The sequence below is a fragment of the Oncorhynchus gorbuscha genome, linkage group LG16 (assembly GCF_021184085.1).
Source record: "Oncorhynchus gorbuscha isolate QuinsamMale2020 ecotype Even-year linkage group LG16, OgorEven_v1.0, whole genome shotgun sequence".
NCBI classification, from domain to species: Eukaryota; Metazoa; Chordata; class Actinopteri; order Salmoniformes; family Salmonidae; genus Oncorhynchus; species Oncorhynchus gorbuscha.
The window spans coordinates 61009768-61034065 of NC_060188.1; the positions used below are offsets into that span (position 1 = coordinate 61009768).

Consider the following 24298-nt stretch of genomic DNA (forward strand, 5'->3'; position numbering starts at 1 on the left):
GTCCTCAATCCTGTAGCACCAGTTCCAGCACCATGCACCAGGCCTCCAGTGCGCCTCGCCTGTTCAGCACAGCGAGAGACTTCCTTCCCTCCTGCGCTGTCGGAGTCTCCCGCCTATTCAGCACAGCCAGAGCCTTCCTTCCCTCCTGCGCTGTCGGAGTCTCCCGCCTGTTCAGCACAGCCAGAGCCTTCCTTCCCTCCTGCGCTGTCGGAGTCTCCCGCCTGTTCAGCGCTATCAGAGCCTACCTCCTCTACAGCGCTGCCGGAGCCTCCTGCCTGTTCGGAGCAGCCTGAGCTGTCAGTCTGCATGAAACAGCCAGAGCTGCCAGTCTGCAAGGAGCTGTTAGTCTGCAAGGTGCTGCCAGCCTGCATGGAGCAGTCAGAGCTGTCAGCCTGCATGGAGCAGTCAGAGCTGTCAGCCTGCATGGAGCAGTCAGAGCTGTCAGTCTGCATGAAGCAGCCAGAGCTGTCAGTCTGCATGAAGCAGCCAGAGCTGTCAGTCTGTAAGAAGCAGCCAGAGCTGTCCATCTGCACAGAGCAGCTAGATCCGCCAGTCAGCCATGATCTTCTAGATCTGCCAGTCAACCAGTCTCTTCCAGATCTGCCAGTCAACCAGAATCTTCCAGATCTGCCAGTCAACCAGAATCTTCCAGTTCCGCCAGCCTGCCAGGATCTACCGGAGCCTACTACCTGCCTGAGCTTCATCTCAGTACTGGGCTTCCTCTCAGTACTGGGCTTTCTCTCAGTACTGGGCTTTCTCTCAGTACTGGGCTTCCCCTCAGTTCCGGGCTACCCCTCAGTCCTGAGCTGCCCCTCAGTCCCGAGCTGCCCCTCAGTCCCGAGCTGCCCCTCAGTCCCGAGCTGCCCCTCAGTCCCGAGCTGTCCCTCAGTCCCGAGATGCCCCTCAGTTCTGTGGGGTTCTGGGTGAGGACTATTAGGCATTGGTCGGCGGCGAGGGTGGATTATCCCAGGACGCGAAGGGGAGGAACTAGGACATTAACCTCTTGCTCCTACCTGACACGCAGGCGTCCCATCTAGACATCTGGAAATGCAAATGCGCTACGCTAAATGCTAATAGTACTAGTTAAAACTCAAACGTTCATTAAAATACATATGCAGGGTATTGAATTAAAGCTACACTCATTGTGAATCCAGGCAACAAGTCAGATTTTTAAAATGCTTTTCGGCGAAAGCATGAGAAGCTATTATCTGATAGCATGTAACACCCCAAAAGACCCGCAGGGGACGTAAACAAAATAATTAGCATAGTCGGCGCTACACAAACCGCACAAATAAAATATAAAACATTCATTACCTTTGACCATCTTCTTTGTTGGCACTCCTAGATGTCCCATAAATCACTATTGGGTCTTTTTTTTGGATTAAATCAGTCCATATATAGCCTAGATATCGATCTATGAAGACTGTGTGATAAACGAAAAAAATAGCGTCTTATAACGTAACGTCATTTTTTTTAATTAAAAAAGTCGACGATAAACTTTCACAACACTTCGAAATACTTTTGTAATGCAACTTTAGGTATTAGTAAACGTTAATAAGCGACCAAATTGATCACGAGGCGATGTATATTCTTTAGCTGTCCGTCTGGAAATAATGTCCGGGTAAATCTCAACCAAAATATCCGGTCTGAGACTTGAACAAATGGCTTGTCTCTTCTTTGTTTGACCAAGAAACAAAGCCTAGGTGTCACGCCTTGGTCATTGTGTTTTTGGTATATGTTTGGGTAAGCCAGGGTGTGACATGGGTTTATATGTTGTGTTTCGTATTGGGGTTTGTAGTAATTGGTATTGCGGCTGATTAGGGGTGTGTCTTGTTAGGCTTGGCTGCCTGGGGCGATTCTCAATCAGATCAGGTGCTTGTCGTTGTCTCTGATTGAGAACCGTATGTAGACAGCCTGACTTTCACGTTGTATTTTGTGGGTGTTTGTTCCTGTCTTAGTGTTGTAGTCACCAGATAGGCTGTAATAGGTTTCACGTTTCGTTTGTTGTTTTCATATTCAGTTATTTCATGTACCGCGATTATTTTCATTAAAGTCATGAGTAACCTACACGCTGCATTTCGGTCTGACTCTCTTCATACAACAGATGAACAACGTTACAGAAACACCCACCACTCACAGACCGAGCAGCGTGTGAACTGGCAGGAGTTAAAGGACAATGTTATGGACAGCAGAAGCATGGAGTATACCGCGTGGGAAGAAATCGACAGGTGGGCGGCCGACCCAGAGCGGGTGCAGGAGCCCGCCTGGGATTCCCTACAGCAATGCGAAGAGGGCTATAGACGTATGGAGTCGAAAAGGAAAGCACGTCCTCTTAACGCAAGAACCTGAACGCTAATCCTGACAACACCTCTCTCTCTGCTCTCATCCTAGCAACACTGCAGAAACTATTACCTCAACGGCTATACAGAGCGAAAACCGAAAGTAACGGGGGAAAGCGCAGAGAGAGAGTGGCTGAGTCAGGAGTCAGACCTGAGCCTACTCTCCTTGTTAATCGTGAAGAGCAGTTGCAGTGGGAGAGACTGCACCATTTGGAGATTTGGACATGGGAGGAGGAATTAGACGGAAAAGGACCCTGGGCGCAGCCGGGAGAATATCGCCGTCCCAAGGAGGAAATAGAAGCAGCTAAAGCGGTGAGGCGCAGGTATGAGGAGGCAGCACGGAGACGCGGTTGGAAACCGGAAAGTCACCCCAAAAAATGTATTGGGGGGGGCTTAGGGAGAGTATGGCTGAGTCAGGAGATAGACCTGAGCCAACTCTCTTTGTTCATCGTGAGGAGCCAAGGAGGAGACCAGAACCAGAGCCAGTGTTAGAGGTGAGCGAAGCAGAGACTGTGAAGGAGTTAATGGGGAAAGTGGAGTGGAGAGTAATGAGGGAGTTGCTAGCTTGGTGCTATAGATATAATATTCGTCCGACGGATCGTGTCGGGGATTTGATAGCACCTGAGTTAGCGCTCTATACTCAACCTGAGGTGCGTGTTAGTCAGCTGGTGAAGTTGGTGCCAGCCTCACGCACCAGGCCTCCTGTGCACATCACTAGCCTTGCACGTCCTGTGCCTACACTGCTCTCAAGATCTCCAGTATGCCTTCACGGTCTAGCCCATCCTGTGTCACCTCCACACACCAGTCCTCCGGTAGCAGCTCCCCGCACCAGGCTTCCTGTGCGTGTCCTCGATCCAGTACCACCAGTTCCAGCACCACGCACCAGGCCTCCAGTGCGCCTCGCCTGTTCAGCGCAGCCAGCGCTTTTCTCCTCTCCTGCGCTGTTGGAGTCTCCCGCCTGTTTAGCACAGCCAGAGCCTTTCTCCTCTCCTGCATTGCCGGAGTCTCCAGTCTGCCCAGCGCCCCCAGTGCTCCCAGTCGGCCCAATGCTCCCAGTCTGCCCAGCTCCGCCAGTGCTCCCAGTCTGCCCAGCACGGCCAGTGCTCCCAGTCTGCCCAGAGCGGCCAGTGCTCCCAGTCTGCCCAGCGCGGCCAGTGCTCCCAGTCTGCCCAGTGCTCCCAGTCTGCCCAGCTCCGCCAGTGCTCCCAGTCTGCCCAGCGCGGCCAGTGCTCCCAGTCTGCCCAGCGCAGCCAGTGCTCCCAGTCTGCCCAGTGCGGCCAGTGCTCCCAGTCTGCCCAGCGCGGCCAGTGCTCCCTGTCTGCCCAGCGCGGCCAGTGCTCCCAGTCTGCCCAGCTCCGCCAGTGCTCCCAGTCTGCCCAGCTCCGCCAGTGCTCCCAGTCTGCCCAGCTCCGCCAGAAGTGCCAGTCTGCCAAGATCCGCCAGAAGTGCCAGTCTGCCCAGCTCCGCCAGTGCTCCCAGTCTGCCCAGCTCCGCCAGAAGTGCCAGTCTGCAAAGATCCGCCAGAAGTGCCAGTCTGCCAAGATCTTCTAGATCGGCCAGACAACCTGAATCATCCAGTTCCACCAGCCAGCCAGGATTTACCAGAGCCTACTACCTGCCTGAGCTTCCTCTCAGTACTGAGCTTCATCTCAGTACTGGGCTGCCTCTCAGTACCGGGCTTCCCCTCAGTACCGGGCTGTTTCGGTCCCAGGCTGCCCCTCTGTCCCTGGCTGCCCCTCTGTCCCGAGCTGCCCCTCTGTCCTGAGCTGCCCCTCTGTCCTGAGATGCCCCTCTGTCCCGAGCTGCCCCTTTGTCCTGAGATGCCCCTCTGTCCTGAGCTGCCCCTCTGTCCCGAGCTGCCCCTCTGTCCCGAGCTGCCCCTCGGTCCCGAGCTGCTCCTCAGTTATGTGGGGATCAGGGTGAGGACTATTAGGCCATGGTCGGCGGAGAAGGTGGATTATCCCAGGACGCGAAGGGGAGGAACTAGGACATTTATGGAGTGGGGTCCACGTCCCGAGCCAGAACCGCCACCATGGACAGACGCCCACCCGGACCCTCCCTATGCTCTTGAGGTGCGTCCCGGAGTCCGCACCTTAGGGGGGGGGGTTCTGTCACGCCTTGGTCATTGTATTTTGTGTTTTTGGTATATTTTTGGGTAAGCCAGGGTGTGACATGGGTTTATATGTTGTGTTTCGTATTGGGGTTTGTAGTAATTGGTATTGCGGCTGATTAGGGGTGTGTCTTGTTAGGCTTGGCTGCCTGGGGCGATTCTCAATCAGAGTCAGGTGCTTGTCGTTGTCTCTGATTGAGAACCGTATTTAGACAGCCTGACTTTCGCGTTGTATTTTGTGGGTGTTTGTTCCTGTCTTAGTGTTGTAGTCACCAGATAGGCTGTAATAGGTTTCACGTTTCGTTTGTTGTTTTCATATTCAGTTATTTCATGTACCGCGATTATTTTCATTAAAGTCATGAGTAACCTACACGCTGCATTTCGGTCTGACTCTCTTCATACAACAGACGAACGACGTTACACTAGGCTAATGACAAGACTGTTGACATCGTGTGGAAGCTGTAGGTATTGCAACCTCAGCCCCATTTATTGTGGTTCGCCTTTATCAATGGGTTGAAGTGGAGGATGGATATATATTTCCATTTTCAGTGATCAGATTTTCCTGCGCTTTTCGATGAAACACACGTTTTGTTATAGTCACAGCCGTTATTTAACCAGTTTTATAAACGTCTGAGTGTTTTCTATCCACACATACTAATCATATGAATATACTATATTCCTGGCATGAGCAGCAGGGCGCTGAAATGTTGCGCAATTTTTAACAGAATGTTCGAAAAAGTAGGGGGTAGGAGTAACAGGTTAATGGAGTGGGGTCCACGTCCCGAGCCGGAACCGCCACCATGGACAGACGCCCACCCGGACCCTCCCTATGGTTTTGAGGTGCGTCCGGGAGTCCGCACCTTAGGGGGGTGGTTCTGTCACGCCTTGGTCATTGTATTTTGTGTTTTTGTTATATATTTGGTCAGCAGGGTGTGACATGGGTTTATGTTGTTGTATTTCGTATTGGAGTTTTTGTATTATTGGGATTGCGGCTGAGTAGGGGTGTTGTATGGGCTTGGCTGCCTGAGGCGGTTCTCAATCAGAGTCAGGTGATTCTCGTTGTCTCTGATTGGGAACCGTATTTAGGTAGCCTGGTTTCGCTTTGTATTTTGTGGGTGATTGTTCCTGTCTCTGTGTAGTGTTCACCAGATAGGCTGTAATAGGTTTCTCATTCCGTTTGTTGTTTTTGTATATGTTATAGTTATTTCATGTCACGCTCTTCATTCATTAAAGTCATGAGTAACTACCACGCTGCATTTCGGTCCGACTCTCTTTTGACAAACGAAGAACGCCGTTACACTAGTTTGTACACCTACAAAGTACCCATTTCTATATTTAGAGAATAAAAAACTAATATTGAGCTAAATACATTCATTAATAACATATGCTAACTTAATTTCACTGGAACAAACTATCCTTCAGTGGAGCGGGATCAACCTTTTTTTGTCATAAAACAGGGTCTGTGATTGTCCTCAGACAGTACGTTATTCCGGCTTCATCTGTGAGCATTCAAAAAACTAAAAAGATCAACTCCCTCTGAGCACTGCAACTGGTGGAAGGTTTTGTTCATGCGGGACTGCAGTCAAAAGTTTGGACCCACTTACTGATTCCAATTTCTTTCTTTATTTGTCCAATTTCTACATTGTAGAATAATAGTGAAGATATCAAAACTATGAATTAACACATATGGAATAATGTAGTAACCAAAAAAATGTGTTAAAAAAAAATCTAAATATATTTTACGAGATTCTTCAAAGTAGCCACCCTTTGCCCTCATGCCAGCTTTACCCACTCTTGGCATTCTCTCAACCAGCTACATGAGGTAGTCATCTGAAATGCATTTCAATTAGTTGTGTTGTGACAAGTTAGGGGTGATATACATAAGATAGCCCTATTTGGTAAAAGACCAAATCCATATTATGGCAAGAACAGCTCAAATATGCAAAGAGAAACGACAGTTCATCATTACTGTAAGACATGAAGGTCAATCAATTCAGAACATTTCAAGAACTCAAAGTTTATTCAAGTGCAGTCGCCAAAACCATCAAGCTCTGGCTCTCATAAGGAACACCATAGGAAAGGAAGACCCAGAGTTATCTCTGCTGCAGAGGATACGTTAATTAGAGTTGTCAGCCTCAGAAATTGCAGCCCAAATAAAGTTCAAGTAACAGACACATCTCAACATCAACTGTTCAGAGGAGACTGTGTGAATCAGGTCTTCATGGTCAAATTGCTGCAAAGAAACTACTACTAAAGAACACCAATAACAATAAGAGACTTGCTTGGGCCAAGAAACATGAGCAATGGACATTAGACCGGTGGAAATCTGTCCTTTGGCCTGATGAATCCAAATTTGAGATTTTTAGTTCCAACTGCCGTGTCTTTGTAAGACGCAGAGTAGGTGAACAGATAATCTCAGAGTGTGGGGTTCCCACCATGGATCATGGAGGAGGAGGATTGATGATGTGGGGGTGCTTTGCTGCGGACACTGTTGGTGATTTATTCAGAATTCAAGGCACACTTAACCAGCATGGCTACCACAGTATTCTGCAGTGACACGCCATCCCATCTGGTTTGCGCTTAGTGGGACTATAATTTGTTTTTCAACAGGATAATGACCCAAAACACACCTCCAGGCTGTGTAAGGGCTTTTTGACCAAGAAGGAGAGTGATGGAGTGCTGCATCAGATGACCTGGCCTCCAAAATCACCTGGCATCAACCCAATTGAGATGGGTTGGGATGAGATGGAGCGCTGAGTGAAGGAAACACAGCCAAAAAGTGCTCAGCATATGTGGGAACTCCTTCAAGACTGTTGGAAAAGCATTCCTCATCAAGCTGGCTGAGAGAATACCAAGAGTGTGCAAAGCTGTCATCAAGGCAAAGGGCAGCTACTTTAAAGAATATATAATATATAAATATATTTTGATTTGTTTAACACTTTTTTGGTTACTTCACTATTTTTTAAACCTTTATTTAACTAGGCAAGTCAGTTAAGAACAAATCAAATGTTCAATGACAGCCTAGGAAGTGTTTTAGCTGTCTTGGTCAGGGGCAGAACAACATATTTTTAACCTATTTTTACCTCTTGCAACCTTTCAGTTACTAGTCCAACGCTCTAACCACCAGGCTACCTGCCGCCCTATTATTCTACAATGTAGAAAATAATAAAGATAAAGAAAAACCCTTGAATGAGTAGGTGTGTTCAAACTGTTAACTGGTACTGTATACATATTTACTATATAAAAGAGTTTTTAAGTACAAATACATGTGAAGTGCCAGCCAATCATAGGAGGTCTGATTGGCTGTTAATTAGTCAAAGGAAAGTCAGTTTCCCATTTCCTCTGTCCTCAAAGCACAGTAGATATCCAGGCCTCACACGCCCCAAACATGATTCACTACTACAGTAAGATAACACAATAACAGAAAATAAAAAGTAGGCCTACCTAAAACACTGCTTTTCACTCTCAATAGAAGCTTGACAATAACCAGGTTACCATCCAACCTTTTTTATGCGAGTAAAGTACAAATCAGATTTTTTTTTTAATGGTACAACAGGCCTGATGGAAACTTTGTCTGTAAACTTTCCAAATGTCGACAAAACAAAATAAGCCAGACAAGGTGGGCACTTTTTGTAACTGTAAAATGAATTACGCGAGAAATGGCTAATATTGATATAATAACCATCATATTGAAGCAAACTTGGAGTCACGCAATGATAGGTTTGTTGGTCCTCCCACAACAACTAATGAAAGCATGCAGTTTATTAGGCTACGGATAAAATAAATGATGTTGAACTTCACAGAGTGGTGAAAGTGCACTGTGATGCGCTTGATGCCCCTTTCCAATAAATGTCAAGGGTCTTATTCTGGCAATATGATGATCAGTGCTTGGAGGCCGTTTTATAAATATGAATAATCTATCCCTTTTGTCCATAATAATCTCATAATGTTGTCTATACCCACATTGTATCTGTGAGGTGATGGCTAGTGCGCACGTGGCAAGAACAGAGTGTGCACATTCGCTATATAACACAAAATGTTTCATTTAAAACCACCAGTAGAGTTGAAAATACAATGGAAACCTATTTAATTTGTATTTTTTATTCGGTACATGGGAATTCATTTTAATGTCATCACGCACAGCCTTATTCGCAACAAGTCAATTTGATGGAAATATTTGCACGATTGGATGGAAACCTAGCTAGAAAAAGACATAAAAAATGTATCGAAAAGAAGCCGAAACATAAACCAATACAGTCTCTGACAGTTCCTCATTTAATGACACACACAGCAAGTTCTGAATGCATTTACAAGAAATTTGCTATACCCACAATAACATCTGCTAAACACGTGTATGTAACCAATATGATTAGATTTGAATGTAACAAGGACATTGAGGAGTGAGGTCAGATCTGTAAAAGGACTTGATTTGTTTGAGGGGCAATTCTGTACCGAATGACGAGAGCCAAGGATGCCTTTGCTGTTCTTGGCATTGAATTGAAGTTGAAGGACTTTCAGGTCATTTTCTTTTCAATTTAATGTGGTTATTCTGTTTGTGTGTGTGTGTGTGTGTGTGTGTGTGTGTGTGTGTGTGTGTGTGTGTGTGTGTGTGTGTGTGTGTGTGTGTGTGTGTGTGTGTGTGTGTGTGTGTGTGTGTGTGTGTGTGTGTGTGTGTGTGTGTGTGTGTGTGTGTGTGTGTGTGTGTGTGTGTGTGTGTGTGTGTGTGTGTGTGTGTGATGCAGTATTCATAACCACAGAATGTATATTCCATCTCAAACACTTTTCTGCAATCACAAGCATCTTCTTTATTCACCCCCACAATATCATAATCCAGTAGGAACCTCAGCTCTGCCCTGCACTGAGCATCCCCTGCCTTTCTATCAACTCCCAAATCAAACTTTGTGTCATTATTTTACATGAATAATTCTCTGCCTCTGTGAGTAGCAATGTTCCCTCCACTGTGTCTTTCTACCGCCAGGCCAACGCAAAAGACGGAGGCACAGCAGTAATCTTATCTTCAGCAGGTGAGCAAAGCAGCTAATTCTGTCTCTCTGTCAATTGATTTCCTCTGGAGGCGTGGAGGGATTTCTCTTCAGTGGCCGGGCAGGCTGCCAACTCGCCCCCCAGCGCTCCTTACACTTCCAAGGGAAATTGCGTTCTTTTCGGGAGAGCTTCTCTCGTTCTGAGGCCAGACTCTCTCCTCTCTCCAGCATTCAGAGGGCTCAGCATGTGGACACATGCCCAACATTTATTTGGTTTTTCAAATGACCTTTGTGTAAATGTAGAGTACCTGGATAAGTGTTAAGAGAGGGAGAGCGATAGAGACCGCGATAGAGAGAGAGCACACAATATTAATAACTCTACAAACATGCAAAATGACACAAACTGATTGAGGAAGACTCAAATCAGACCAAAGACCAAATATGAGCCGACCTGATGAGACCTGATGCACCAGGCAGTTGCAAGCTCCAGAAAAGGTGTATATGATCACACACTCCCCACTTGGCATATATGCATCCTGCACAGGGTGAACTCCACACAGAAGGGAACTGTGGGCTGTACATCAGGCCAGGTGGGGGGGGGGGGTCCTGCATTCCTGCATCTGAATTCATGTGTGTATGTGTTTGTCACTTAAAGTACGAGACATCTCTCACTATCAGAGAGTAATGGAGGAAGGCATAACAAAGATGAATCCATCTCTCTCTTCATCCGACCGTCTCATTTTAGTACGTAACCACTCTCCTTTTTGCAGTGGACTGTTTCTTGGGAGTTTCCAAAAGAGAAAACATTCAACAAAATGACAAAAAAAACACAAACACAAATAAAAACACAACACAAACACAAATACTTGTTGTAAGAAACTATTCAGTAAGTACCCGTCTTCTCAAATACCCTGTTATCTGCATCTATTATCAAATGATTTACATTCTTTTAATTTTACTCCTGACTTGTTAAAAGTACCATGTGAGCAAGGAGCTGAAATGTTCAAGTATTATGTCTGTTCACTGCAACAAAGCATCAGATTAAAAACTTCCCAGACTGAAGCTAACTTCTCATCCTGCATGTGGGAGAATTAGTCATATTTGGGAATGTATCTATGTCACCATTCCTCTGTGTTATTGAGCTGTGCATAATCCTCTCTAACAGTACCTAGGACAGAGCCACAGCTTACCGTAGTCCAAGTGTAAGTGGGAAAATGTCTGACAAGTCTTTTAAATAGGACAGTTAAAGACATACACCAACATCAGGCAAACCCCTCTCTTTGAGCACAATTTCCCTGCGAGTAATAATTTCCTGAAGAAGGAAACAGTTATTTTTGACAGTAGGCAGTGCAGCAAATGAACAAACCAAAAAACACAAGATAAAGTAAAGCAAGAACCTACCTCTTAGTCAGATGCCAAAAATCACAATCTTGGACGAGTCAGAAAACCATAGAGCTGGTGAGCAGCCAGTTTTTATTTTCTCTCGGTTTGGCTTCTAAGAACGTATTTCTTAGAATGTAAATCTACAAAGCATGGAATCCAACGGCGGACTGCGCTCCATGGGGCTCTAGAGCAGCAAGGCTGTCATTGCCTCTGGTGGCTGTGCACGGCTGACTGTTAGGCAGGTAGCGCTGAGACAGGAGGAGACAAGTTCTCTACGGTAGTCCTCTCTTCTGTGGCTTCAGCAGGAGAGGAGGGAGAACTGAGCATCCTTTTGTGGTGTAGAAATCCCTGTGTAATCGCCGCCACGCGCTTTTAATCCTCACACATTCTCAAAAGCAGGCAGGAGATGAAGAAGGTTGGGTAGCATCAACATTGTTCTTCCTAAAGTAGCAACTTCTCTCTTTCCCCCACATCCTTCTCTGACTCTTTATTTATTTGGGACTGGAGCAATGAGAGAGTGTGTGTGTGTGTGCGTTTGTGAGAGAGAGAGAGAGAGAGCGAGAGAGAGAGAGAGAGAGAGAGAGAGAGAGAGAGAGAGAGAGAGAGAGAGAGAGAGAGAGAGAGAGAGAGAGAGAGAGAGAGAGAGAGAGAGAGAGAGATATCAGGGAAAGGGCGAGAGCGAGAGGGAGTGAGAGGAGGGGAGTATGAGACAACAAGGGAGAGAGAGTGCGAGCAGGAGAGAGAGAAGCAAGAGAGAGCGCATCAGAGAGAGAGAAAGAGGGAGTGAGATATGAGGAGAGCGAAGGAGAGAGAGAACACTTGCACTGTCAGTGACTACATTAGCAGTGCTGAGTAGGTGGGGTTTTCTTTGCAGCAGAGGGGATCATGATTTGAAATCCAAAGGAGGAGAGAGTGAGGAAGAGAAAGAAAGAGAGGGAGAGAGAAGATAGAGGATGAGAGAAGACTGGATGGACGAGGAATAGAGGCGGGATGAGGGAGAAGGAGGTGTAGAGGTTAGGAAATGTACAAGAGGGAGAGAAAGGATGAGAGGAGCGAGAGAAGAAGAGAAGGCAGACAGAATTAGCAGAGAGTGTTTCCAGCTGCATTGAAGTTGGCAAATTGACAGCATGAGTCTCACTAGAGGTCATAAACATTGATTAGAATATTTAAAGTAACACACTGCATTTAAGAGCCAGTTGGAGAGGGAGGCTCAGTCAGAGTCAATCAATACCATTCATGAAAAGGTTATCATTGTTCATTGTTTCATGAAGATAGGGAAGAATATGAAGTTGTTGTTTATTTATTCAGAAGGCAATTGTGTTCATTTTAATAGGGTTTCAGTGGAGTTTTTCAGTTAAAAGAATGTAATCTGTACATGCGATTAAAGGCAGGGTTGTCTGATGTTAACTATCCACCAAAATTAATGAGGAGGTTTGGAGCTGAAGACTGATTATCTGCTATAGATCTGCTTCTCAATAACATTGTCCAGACATTCTCCATGACTGAGGCGAATGAGATCATTATTGCAGACATTCTTTTTGTGCAACTCCAAAACAATACATTCTCATGAGACCTGTTAGAAAAGCAGTTTTTGGCAGCATAACACCCAGAATAGCACGTCTCACATTACACCATGACATGGTATAAATCATTGTTGTTCTATTCAGGAGCATGCCAGAATGCACCCGCTTAATAATGTAGGCAAGCACACACATACACACACATACACATACAGCTGTACAGACACACACACACACACACACACACACACACACACACACACACACACACACACACACACACACACACACACACACACACACACACACACACACACACACACACACACACACACACACACACACACACACACACACACACACACACACACACACACACACACACACACACACACACACACGTACAATATCAGTCATGAAGCCCTGACCTCAACCCAGGCAGGAGGGGGAATATGATTGAAAACTGCCACAGAGAGTTTGTTCACATACACACTTAGGCCATTTTCAAACAAACAAACACAAAACAAAAATAATATTTGGATAGCAGGTGCAAGCTTGCCTTCGATTGGGAGATTTGGGGATTCCACGAATGGAGGCAACAAGTCAACTTTATACAACACACCCCCCTCACTTCCCATCTAACGCAATTAAATGTTGCCAGTAATTCTTGGCTCCACCCCATGGGGCCCATAGCTAAAGTACAAACTAATAAATCAACTCCGGCTTGTTACTTCCTTTGACACCCTGACAGAAACTGGCCCATCTCTGACAGAATATGGGGACTTTAGACAGCCCTGTGGAGAATCAGCATTGACCTGGAACAACAAAGATGCGTTTAGACGCGTCCCAGGGAGGATTTAGGTCCCTGAGGTCCACCAGAGCTGTAGGCAACGTGTGCCAAACATGTCAATTTTACTCACGCCACTTGGCACACAGAGAGAGAGAGAGACCTACTCTAGCAGGCAGGTTGATACTGTAACTGGAAGAGGGAGAGACAGGGGTTGTGGTTCCAACCCACAGTATACCAGGGACGGGGAGAATAATGAAGAATAGAGCTGATCAACTGTAGACAGCCATGTTCCTGCAGGGGCACGCTGGGACACTTTTATATTTGTTGTCATTCTTTACCTCTCAACGTGGAATGTATTTACTCACAGAAATCTTTGACAGGCGGCTGATAGGCGTTAGGTTCAAAGTAGAATAGATAGATAGATAGATAGATAGATAGATAGATAGATAGATAGATAGATAGATAGATAGATAGATAGATAGATATAGAATGTAGTCTACTTTAACTTCCCCATTCCACTATGAAAACATCTATAGCCCGTAGCTCTCTATAAATAGAACTCCTGTGGACCAAATCTGCTGATAAGCAAAACTCCACCCCCATCCTCCAACAATGGACTTTCTCCCTTTGTTATGTTTTTATACGTTATAATGCAGAGTATTCATAAACTAGTCTATGCAGCAATGCAGTACACCTGAACAGAAGTAAATATGACATCACATTTGGTGAAAAATAAATGGAGAGAGAGTCTGAAAGCACCAATGTTACTCTGCAGTGTTTCAATGTGATGCTTGCCCTTCTATTATAATAATAGTTCAAGATGCTTTTGTAGTGTCCAGTGCCAGCGCAATAAACAGTGTCTGTCTGTCTCTCTGGGCTGGCCTGGGAACAAACTGTTCTGTCTCAGCTATACACTCTGCCAACATGCTATAGACATAAATGGTACTGACACATAATACAAGTGAAGCGAAGGAGGATTCGGCAATGATTGACCGTAATGAAGTGTGAACCCATTAAATGGTTCATCTGAAATCGATGACGACGATTTTATCTTCATCAAAATTACCCATCTGAGATCAATAACTGAATTGTAAAACACTGAAATGATAAGGCAAACTCAAAAGGTGAAATCAAGAGGTGACAGGTATCCTAGCGGTCAAGGGCGTTGGGCCACTAACCGAAAAATTGCTTGTTTTCTCAATGACATTCAAATCAGCATTGAATAAAATTGCAAGTTTTTAAATTTGTTACGCCTTAACAAGTCTGATCAGAGGCCACTATGACGACACACTAAATGCATTTGATCAATTACGAGAAAAGAGCAGGAATAGGCTACATTCCAAGCTATTTCTTCCAATGGTGTGACTGTTGTCGGCATCCAAAGATGATCCAACTTGAATAACCACTTGGGGATAAGGACGACAGCAGTGGTGTGGCCTACGGGTGATACTGATATCACTTATTATTGATATATAGGCTACATAGCACATTGTGGTTGTTTCTATTGGACAAATTCCGGTAGGCTATGTCCATACGTGTTTCGTTCCATTTGCTTCCATTTAAGAAACGTTTTGCAACAGAATTGGAGTAATGAATAGACAGCCAGTGAAATGACAGACAGCCAGTGAAAAATGAGCTCTTGCAACAGCTGCATAGTGCGGATCCCAGCCTATGGAATAAAAGTTTCAGTTCCTCCCTTCCAAACTCCCCAGTGGTATTGTGCTCCATACGGTCAAAAACTAGTTTAATTTAAGAAGACCAAGATTGGGACTTTTATTTTCCTTATGGAAAATTACCATCTAGTCTTTCACGTGCAAATAGCACTTTTCAGTAGTGCTCAAAGCATGCCATTCCGAGAGCAGAATTTATTTTTCAACTCAAAGCAATGAATCTAATCAGTCCTCATGAAAAAACATTTACATAGTCCTCAGTTTTTGGTTAATGCTCAGGTAGGCCTAAAACAATTTGGCTAATCTATATTTACATATTTCCAAGTTGTATTCTTCATGATCAAGGGATATTGAACTATTTGGAATGACTGGAAATCTGACAGACTCTTTTTGTTAAATGTAAATATATAGCCTAATAGTATTATTTGTAATAGAAAGCAATGGGTTAGAATATGCATACAGTACATAACCAACCTATTAAGTAAAAGTCAACATCCATTTATGTCCAGCTATGTAAACTCTAATATTGACTTATCCTGCAAAATATGTCCTTCATTTGGAAATATTCCTTTTTGTATTCTTCGAATGCATATTAAGCAGGTTGGCGTTTATTGGGATATCCTTGAAGCAGAACTGAGTGATTTCCACCAGATGGGCCAGAAAACAAAAATGTGCTTTTATGGCTTTGCTAGATACTAACCTGTGCCTTTTAAGGGGAAAGTCATCTAAAAGTAACTGAAAGGAATCAAATTATGTTACGGAGTTTAGGTAATCCAAAAGTTACATTACTGATTATAATTTAGGACAGGCTAGTAACTGTAACAGACTACATTTATAAGGTATCCTGCCCAACCCTACCATTAAACAGCACCGTCACCATTTGGTGATCTAACAAGTACCATTCTCTTTTAGTGTCAGATGTAAGATATGCTACCCATAATCAAATTCTAGCTATAAGAACATGAATATGTTCTTTCCTCTAGTAAAATAAGTCATTTTCAAGTAGATAAGAGTAGGAATCAAGGCCTGACTGTACAGTATCACTATCCTGTTACAGGAAGCCACAGTATGTACTGTAATGCATTTTTTCAGAGTGGTGCAGGGCTATAGAGAAGGCACTGGAGCGTGAGGAGCAGGGAAAAAAAAGGCATAATTATAGTAAAGCAGATAGATTAACAATCATTGGCCAGCAGAGGGACCTTGGGGCTCAGACTGCGGAGAGAAAGAATGCACATCTGCTATATGCTCTGATTCGCTCTGACTCCCCTCTGTTGCACACACACACAGGCATGCACATATGATATGAATACACCCCATACACATATGAGGTACACCACGCATCTACACAACACATGCACACCCACACACACACACGCGCACCCCCCCCCCTCCCTTGTCACGCCTTGGCCTTAGTTAGCTTTGTTTTCTTTATTATTTTGGTTAGGTCAGGGTGTGACAAGGGGGATTTATGTGTTTGTCTGGTCTAGGGTTTTTTGTATGTTTATGGGGCTGTTTTCTTTCTAGGTAGTTTGTATGTCTATGGTTGCCTAGATTAGTTCTCAATTAGAGGTAGCTGTCTATTGTTGTCTCTGATTGGGAACCACATTTAGGAGGCCATATTCTGTGGGTACTTTGTGGGTGGTTCTCTTCTGTCTTTGTGTCTATGCACCAGATAGGCCTGTTTTCGGTTTTCACATTTCTTGTTTTGTAAGTGTTCTCGTTTATCGTCTATATTAAACATGTTGAACACTAACCACGCTGCAATTTGGTCCTCCTCTCCTTCAACGGAAGAAACCGTTACACCCCCCCACACACACACACACTGCACCAAATAGCCTAGTTTCAGACTCCTAATTATCTTTACACCTCTTAAGACTTCAGCCACTTCCATGCCAGTCGGAAGAACTTAGGTGTTTTATGTCTGAACACTCAAAAGCTTGTTTCTCCACTGACAGTTGGATAAAGGGGAACCATAGGTTGTTAACCACATTCATATAGGGGGCGCTCTTTAAATTTTTGGATAAAAAACGTTCCCGTTTTAAACAAGATATTTTATCACGAAAAGATGCTCGACTATGCATATAATTTTCAGCTTTGGAAAGAAAACACTCTGATGTTTCCAAAACTGCAAAGATATTGTCTGTGAGTGCCACAGAACTGATGTTACAGAAAAGAAAACAGATAAAAATCCAATCAGGAAGTGCCTCATGTTTTTAAACCGCCTCATGGCAATGACTCCTTATATGGCTGTGGAGGAGCTAGGAGTCAGCTTACGTTTTCCACATTTTCCCCAAGGTGTCTGCAGCCTTGTGACGTATTTGTAGGCATATCATTGGAAGATTGACCATAAGAGGCTACATCTACCAGGTGGTCGCTTGGTGTCCTCCGTTGCAATTATTGCGTAATCTCCAGCTGCAGTATTTTTCCGTTTGATTTTGATGAGAAGCCAGCTGCCACGAGTGATAGATTATCGAATTGATATGTGAAAAACACCTTGAGGATTGATTATAAACAACGTTTGCCATGTTTCTGTTGATATTATGGAGCTAATTTGGAAAAAAGTTTGGCGTTGTAAGTGACTGCATTTTCCGGTATTTTTCTTAGCCAAATGTGATGAACAAAACGGAGCTATTTCGTCTACACAAATAATATTTTGGGAAAAAATGAACATTTGCTATCTAACTAAGAGTCTTGTCATTGAAAACATCCGAAGTTCTTCAAAGGTAAATGATTTATTTGAATGCTTTCTTGTTTTTGTGAAAATGTTGCCTGCTGAATGCTAGGCTTAATGCTATGCTAGGCTATCGATACTCTTACACAAATGCTTGTGTAGCTTTGGTTAAAAAGCATATTTTGAAAATCTGAGATGACAGTGTTGTTAACAAAAGGTTAAGCTTGTGTTTCAATATATTTATTTCATTTGCGATTTTCATGAATAGGAAACATTGCGTTATGGTAATGAGCTTGAGGCTATGATTACGCTCCCGGATACGGGATTGCTCGTCGCTAAAGGTTAACAACACTAGGTGAAGACTCGAGATCCTGACTTCCAATGTACAGGGGTACGAGGTAATTTAAGAAGATATGTACATATAGGTAGGAGTAAAGTGAATAGGAAACAGTATAGATAAGACAGTAGCAGCAGCGTATGTGATACGTGTGTGTAAGTGTGTGTGTGGCGAATGTGTTCCTGTGTGTAGATGTTATGTGTTTGTCACACCCTGACCACAGAGAGCCATTGTTTCTCTATGGTGTAGTAGGTCAGAGCGTGACTAGGGGGTGATCTAATATATCTATGTTGGTGTTTTGTATGATTCCCAATTAGAGGCAACTGGTATTCAGTGTCTCTAATTGGGGATCATATTTAAGCAGTTATTTTTCCCACCTGTGTTGGTGGGATCTTGTTTATGTGTAGTTGCCTGTGAGCACTCCATTGTCTTCACGTTTCGTTCATTCTTTATTGTTTTTTTGTGCATTTCAGTTAATACCTCTCCCTCAATGTGAGCAAGACAGAGGAGCTGATCGTGGACTACAGGAAAAGGTGGACCGAACAGGCCCCTATTAACATCCATGGGACTGTAGTGGAACGGGTTGAGAGTTTCAAGTTCCTTGGTGTCCACATCACCAACGAACTATCATGGTCCAAACATACCAAGACAGTCGTGAAGAGGGCACGACAAAACCTATTCCCCCTCAGGAGACTGAAAAGATTTGGCAAGGGTCCCCAGATCCTCAAAAGGTTCAACAGCTGCACCAACGAGAGCATCCTGACCGGTTGAGTCACCGCCTGGTGTGGCAACGGATCAGCATCTGACCGTAAGGCGCTACAGAGGGTAGTGCGAACGGCCCAGTACATCACTGGGGCCAAGCTTCCTACCACCCAGGACCTATATAATAGGCCGTGTCAGAGGAAGGCCCATAAAATTTTCTGAGACTCCAGTCACCCAAGTTATAGACGCACGGCAAGCGGTACCAGAGCGCCAAGTCTAGGACCAAAAGGCTCCTCAACAGCTTCTAACCCCAAGCCATTAGACTGTTGAACAATTCATAAATATCGACACCGGACAATTTATATGGAATTGTTCCCCCTTCCCTTTAGTGCACTACTGCTACTCACTGTTTGATTGTCACCTATGCATAGTCACTTCGTCCCCACCTATATGTACAGATTACACACACTGACTCGGTACTGGGGCCCCGTGTATATAGCATCGTTATTGTTATTCTTGTTGTGTTACCTTTTATAATGTCTTTTTATTTTAGTTGGGAAATATTTTCTTATTATTATTAAACTGCACCGTTGTTTAAGGGCTTGTAAGTCAGCATTTCACGGTAAAGTCTACACTTGTATTCGGCGCATGTGTCAAATAAAGTTAGATTTTATTAAATAATGACACGTTTATTTCGGTTGGTAGCAGTAACAGCTTTTGGCAGGTTTCTGCATCTGTGGGTTGTATTCTGCTTTTGAAGAACTGTGTTTTATTGCCTCTATAGATCACAGGCTCGACTCAGCAGGGCGTTGTTGTAAAGCAAACGTATGGCTGCGTTAAGCGTATCCTTAGGGAGCTTATGTTTTATGTGGGCTTATGCATTACAGCAGGCCCAATTTGTCATTACTATATAACCACATTTCGAATAACAAAAATCAATGAACCTACACCAAAAAACACAGCAGTAGCTAAAGACAGGAAATTTTACACAGACGTAAATGTAGGAATAGCTTTATATCACTCTAGCGTCATCTCTACTTGGCATATGCAATATGCCATGTGACAGTACTCACAACGCAACAACAACAATTCAATTATTGCACGAGAGGGAAGGGAGAGTGGGAGCAAGTGCACAACACAGCTAGATAATATATTTTAAAGTTGTTGAATATTCAGTTCACCGAGACAGCATACATCCGAGAGGAAATCAGAGGCATGTCCCAGGCTGTCTGTCTGTGTTGACACTGCTCAAACCCTTTAGGGGCTGGCTGGAGGGCATCTCTAATGAGTTCACTGGGAGAGGAGAGGGAACAGTGCTGGTATAACCAATACTATTCATTGCATCTCAATACAGTGCTGCACACGCCAAATTGGCCCATGCTTGGGGAATGGAGAAATGTCCTGTCTCATGCAGACTTTTTCATGAATGCAATGTGAATAGAGCTATCAGAATGTCAGATAGTTGTTACATATTAATATGGTGGGATGCTACTCTCACACATGCAAAGAAACACGACAAGTCAAGCATCCAGTGTTGCTCATTGCAAGTTAGAATAAATTGGAGCGGACTTTTCCAGGAGAACGCAACATTTGACCTCCAGTTGCTCTATGATTTTCCCTCACAATTTCACCTCCTCCTCTTGACACAATCCTTCTAAGAGGGAAATAACTTGTCTGTTGATATTTACAGGGTGAATATACACAAGCACACACACAGGGCTGGTTCCAGGATTAACTGACACAAGCGTCCACCAGTCCAAAGTTTTAGAACACCCATTCATTCAAAGGTTTTTCTTTATTTTTACTATGTTCTAAATTATTTTGTTGAAATATAATTTGATCTCAGAGAAATGAAGCTAATTGATTGCACCCAAATTGCCCATTTTAATGTATACGATTCATATAATATTCAACTAATACAGTATCTAACATCCAATTTGAACCAAGCTTTTTCTAAGAATGAGATAGACATAAGGAATCCAAATAATTGTTCAAAAGCCACACACAGAACCCCCACACCCTTCTTACCCTGTAAGCAGTCTATGGACAAGGTATGACAGCAATCCATACTTTGGTTTTGTTGTCCACTGTTTTCAATGCTAACTAGTCCCAGTCAAAAGTTTTGACACCTACCCATTCAAGGGTTTTTCTTTATTTGAACTATGTTCTACATTGTAGAATAATAGAGCATACATCAAAACTATGAAAAACACATATGGAATCATGTAGTAGCCAAAAGTGTTAAACAAATCAAAGATATCGTACAATGCTGTGTACTACTCCTTTCACAGACCAGCACAAACTGGCTCTAACCAAAAAAGGAAGAGGAGTGGGAGGCCCTGGTGCACAACTGAGCAAGAGGACCTGTACAGTAGAGTGTCTAGAACACAGACACTGGACAGAGGAACTCTGCCTAGAAGGCCAGCATCCCGGAATCGCCTCCTCACTGTTGACGTTGAGACTGGTGTTTTGCGGGTACTATTTAATGAAGCTGCCAGTTGATTACTTGTCAGGCATCTGTTTCTCAAACTAGACACTCTAATGTACTTGTCTTCTTGCTCAGTTGTGCACCGGGGCCTCCCACTCTTTCTATTCTGGTTAGTGCCAGTTTGCGTTGTTCTGTGAAGGGAGTAGAACACAGCGTTGTACGAGATTTTTAGTTTCTTGGCAATTTCACATATGGAATAGCCTTCATTTCTCAGAACAAGAATAGACTGACGAGTTTCAGAAGAAAGTCCTTTTTTCCGTCCATTTTGAGCCTGTAACCGAACCCAGAAATGCTGATGTTCCAGATACTCAACTAGTCTAAAGAAGGCCAGATTTATTGCTTCTTTAATCAGAACAATAGTTTTTAGCTGTGCTAACATAATTGCAGAAGGGTTTTCTAATGATCAATTAGCCTTTTAAAATTATAAGCTTGGATTAGCTAACACAACGTGCCATTAGAACACAGGAGTGATGATTGCTGATAATGGGCCTCCTTACGACAATGTAGATTTTCCATAGAAAAAACAGCCATTTCCAGCTACAATAGTCATTTACAACATTAACAACATTAACAATGTCTACACTGTATTTTTGATGTTATTTTAGTGAACAAAAAAATAGCTTTTCTTTCAAAAACAAGGACATTTCAAAGTGACCCCAAACTTTTGAACGGTTTTATATATATATATATATATATATATACAGTGCATTCGGAAAGTATTCAGACCCCTTGACATTTTCCACATTTTGTTATGTTACAGCCTTATTCTAAAATGTATGAAATTAGATTTTTCCTCATCAATCTACACACAATACCCCATAATGACAAAGCAAACAGTTTTTTAAAAATGTTTGCAAATATATTGAAAATAAAAAGCAGAAATACCTTATTTACGTAAGCTTTCAGACCCTTTGCTATGAGACTAGAAATTGAGCTCAGGTGCATCCTGTTTCAATTGATCATCCTTGAGATATTTCTACAACTTGATTGGAATCCACCTGTGGTAAATTTAATTGATTGGACATGATTTGAAAAGGCACACACCTGCCTATATAAGGTCTCACAGTTGACCGTTGCATGTCAGAGCAAAAACCAAGCCATGAGGTTGAAGAAATTGTCTGTAAAGACAGGATTGTGTCAAGGCACAGATCTGGAGAAGGGTACCAAAAAAGTTCTGCAGCATTAAAGATCCCCAAGAACACAGTGGCCTCCATCATTCTTAAATGGAAGAAGTTTGGAACCACCAACACTCTTCCTAGAGCTGGCCGCCTCAGGGAGGTGACCAAGTACCCGATGGTCACTCTGACAAAGCTCCAGAGATCCTCTGTGGAGATGGTTGTCCTTCTGGAAGGTTCTCCTATCTCTGCAGCACTCCAACAATCAGGCCTTTATGGTAGTGGCCAGACGGAAGCCACTCCTCAGTAAAAGGCACATGACAGCCCGCTTGGAGTTTGAAAAAAGGCATCCCTATGGTGAAGCATGGTGGTGGCAGCATCATGATGTGGGGATATTTTTCAGCGGCAGGGACTGGGAGACTAGTCAGGTTCAAGGGAAAGATGAATGGAGCAAAGTTCAGAGAGATCCTTGATGTTAACCTGCTCCAGAATGCTCAGGACCTCAGACTGGGGCGAAGGTTCACCTTCCAATAGGACAATGACTCTAAGCACACAGCCAAGACAACGAAGGAGTGGCTTTGGAACAACTCTCTCTCTGAATGTCCTTGAGAGGTCCAGACCGAGCCTGGATTTGAACTCGATCTAACATCTCTGGAGAGACCTGGAAATAGCTGTACTGCGACGCTCCCCATACAACCTGACAGAGCTTGAGAGGATAAGCAGAGAATGGGAGAAAATGGGAGAAACACACTGGGGAGCCAGGCCCAGCCAATCAGAATAAATATTTCCCCACAAATGGGTCTCAACTTACTATTGAGAGTAAGAAAACTACAATACACCAGGTGCAATTTCTAAATTTTGTTGTGCATCATCAGGTTTCTCTTGTTATGGTAGCCATGTCAATTGTTTTTTAGATTGGTAGTTAGCCTAGCCAGCTATCTAAAATTGTAGTAATCATAGCTGAATACCAACCGGGGTCCCCTACTGATTTTCTAAGTCATTCTCACTCAGATATCACATTATCAAGTCATTACAAAATGTGTAGAATTGCAGAGAATTTAATTTAAATTGAAGAGAAATTATCCACCCCATGTTAAAATTGGTAAAATTGTAGGAAATTAGCTGTAAAACTGTATGTATTTTATTTCTGTCCCATTGCAAAATGAGTAGAATTGCATGAAATTTGATATAAAATTACAGAGTTCTCTCTGGCCATGCCAAAATGTGTAGAATTACAGAAAACTTGCTTGAAAATGGCAACATTTTCTCTCAGCCCCATGGCAAAATGTTTATAATTGCAGGAAATTAACTATAAAACCATTAAGAGGGGGCCTCAAAAATATTTTGTCGTGAGGTGGGGGGCCTCCCAACCAAATCTTGGTTAGTGCGCCCAAAAGGCTAGAGCCACACAGAGGCAGTGGATACCAAAGTTAGCTCTTTGATGTCTCGTTGGTTGACCTTAGATTACCTTGTCACTCTGGCCTAAATTTATTCTCCTGCAGTGAACTCGCGTGTTTATTGGAAGCTTGTGAAGAGGGCAGCAGTGTCTAACAAAGGGGACAGCGTTGCAATGCCAGTGAGTGGGAAAGAGAGATGGAGGAATATGTGGATGGAGAAGGAAGGAGGGAGGGAGGGAGTGGAGGAAAGAGAGAGAGAGAGAGAGGTTTAACGCTGGTTGATCTGTGTAAATCCTGTGAACTGAAGGATTACTCTTCCCATTTACACCTACATGCATTACACAAAATACATAGATTTAGGTTGAAGAGCATTTACCCATTGCCTTTCATTCTTCTTACAGTTAAGACCGCCACAGCAGCAGATATATTTGTATTCTAATTGATAAGCACCTGTGACCTGAGATGACCTGATGCTCAAACTGCATTGAAGAGACCAATATAAGATGAAGCTGAAAGATATGGATGCTCTGCTTCTAGCCCTGAAGCAACTTTGCATTATTATTTTTTTGTGTGTGTTATTTCTTACATTATTAGCCCAGAAAATGTTTTCTGTTATTACATAGAGCTGGAAATAACTATTTGATGTCAGAGAGGTGGTAACTCACTAGCATTACGCCCAGAGAATATAACTTTCCCAAATTGGATTGCTTGTCCGTACCTCCAGAGGCTGCTTCAAAACACCCCCGGCGGAGAACAGGTATTCGGAGTGGACTTCTAGTCTGACTCAGGAGGTG

The 24298-nt window shown here is 43.6% G+C and overlaps 1 protein-coding gene across 2 annotated transcripts in view; it reads right to left on the reverse strand.

Moving 5' to 3' along the window:
- The window catches only part of LOC124000342 (delta-sarcoglycan-like), a 313303-nt gene that overhangs the window by 276886 nt on the left and 12119 nt on the right, over positions 1-24298 (reverse strand). Inside the window, exon 1 of one of the 2 annotated variants that reach the window (XM_046306631.1) lies at positions 10833-11332. The exons of the other annotated variant lie outside the window; for it this stretch is intronic. The gene's annotated coding sequence lies outside the window, so the exon portion shown is untranslated. Of the gene's footprint in view, positions 1-10832; positions 11333-24298 lie in introns of those variants that run through there. 2 annotated transcript variants of the gene reach the window in all.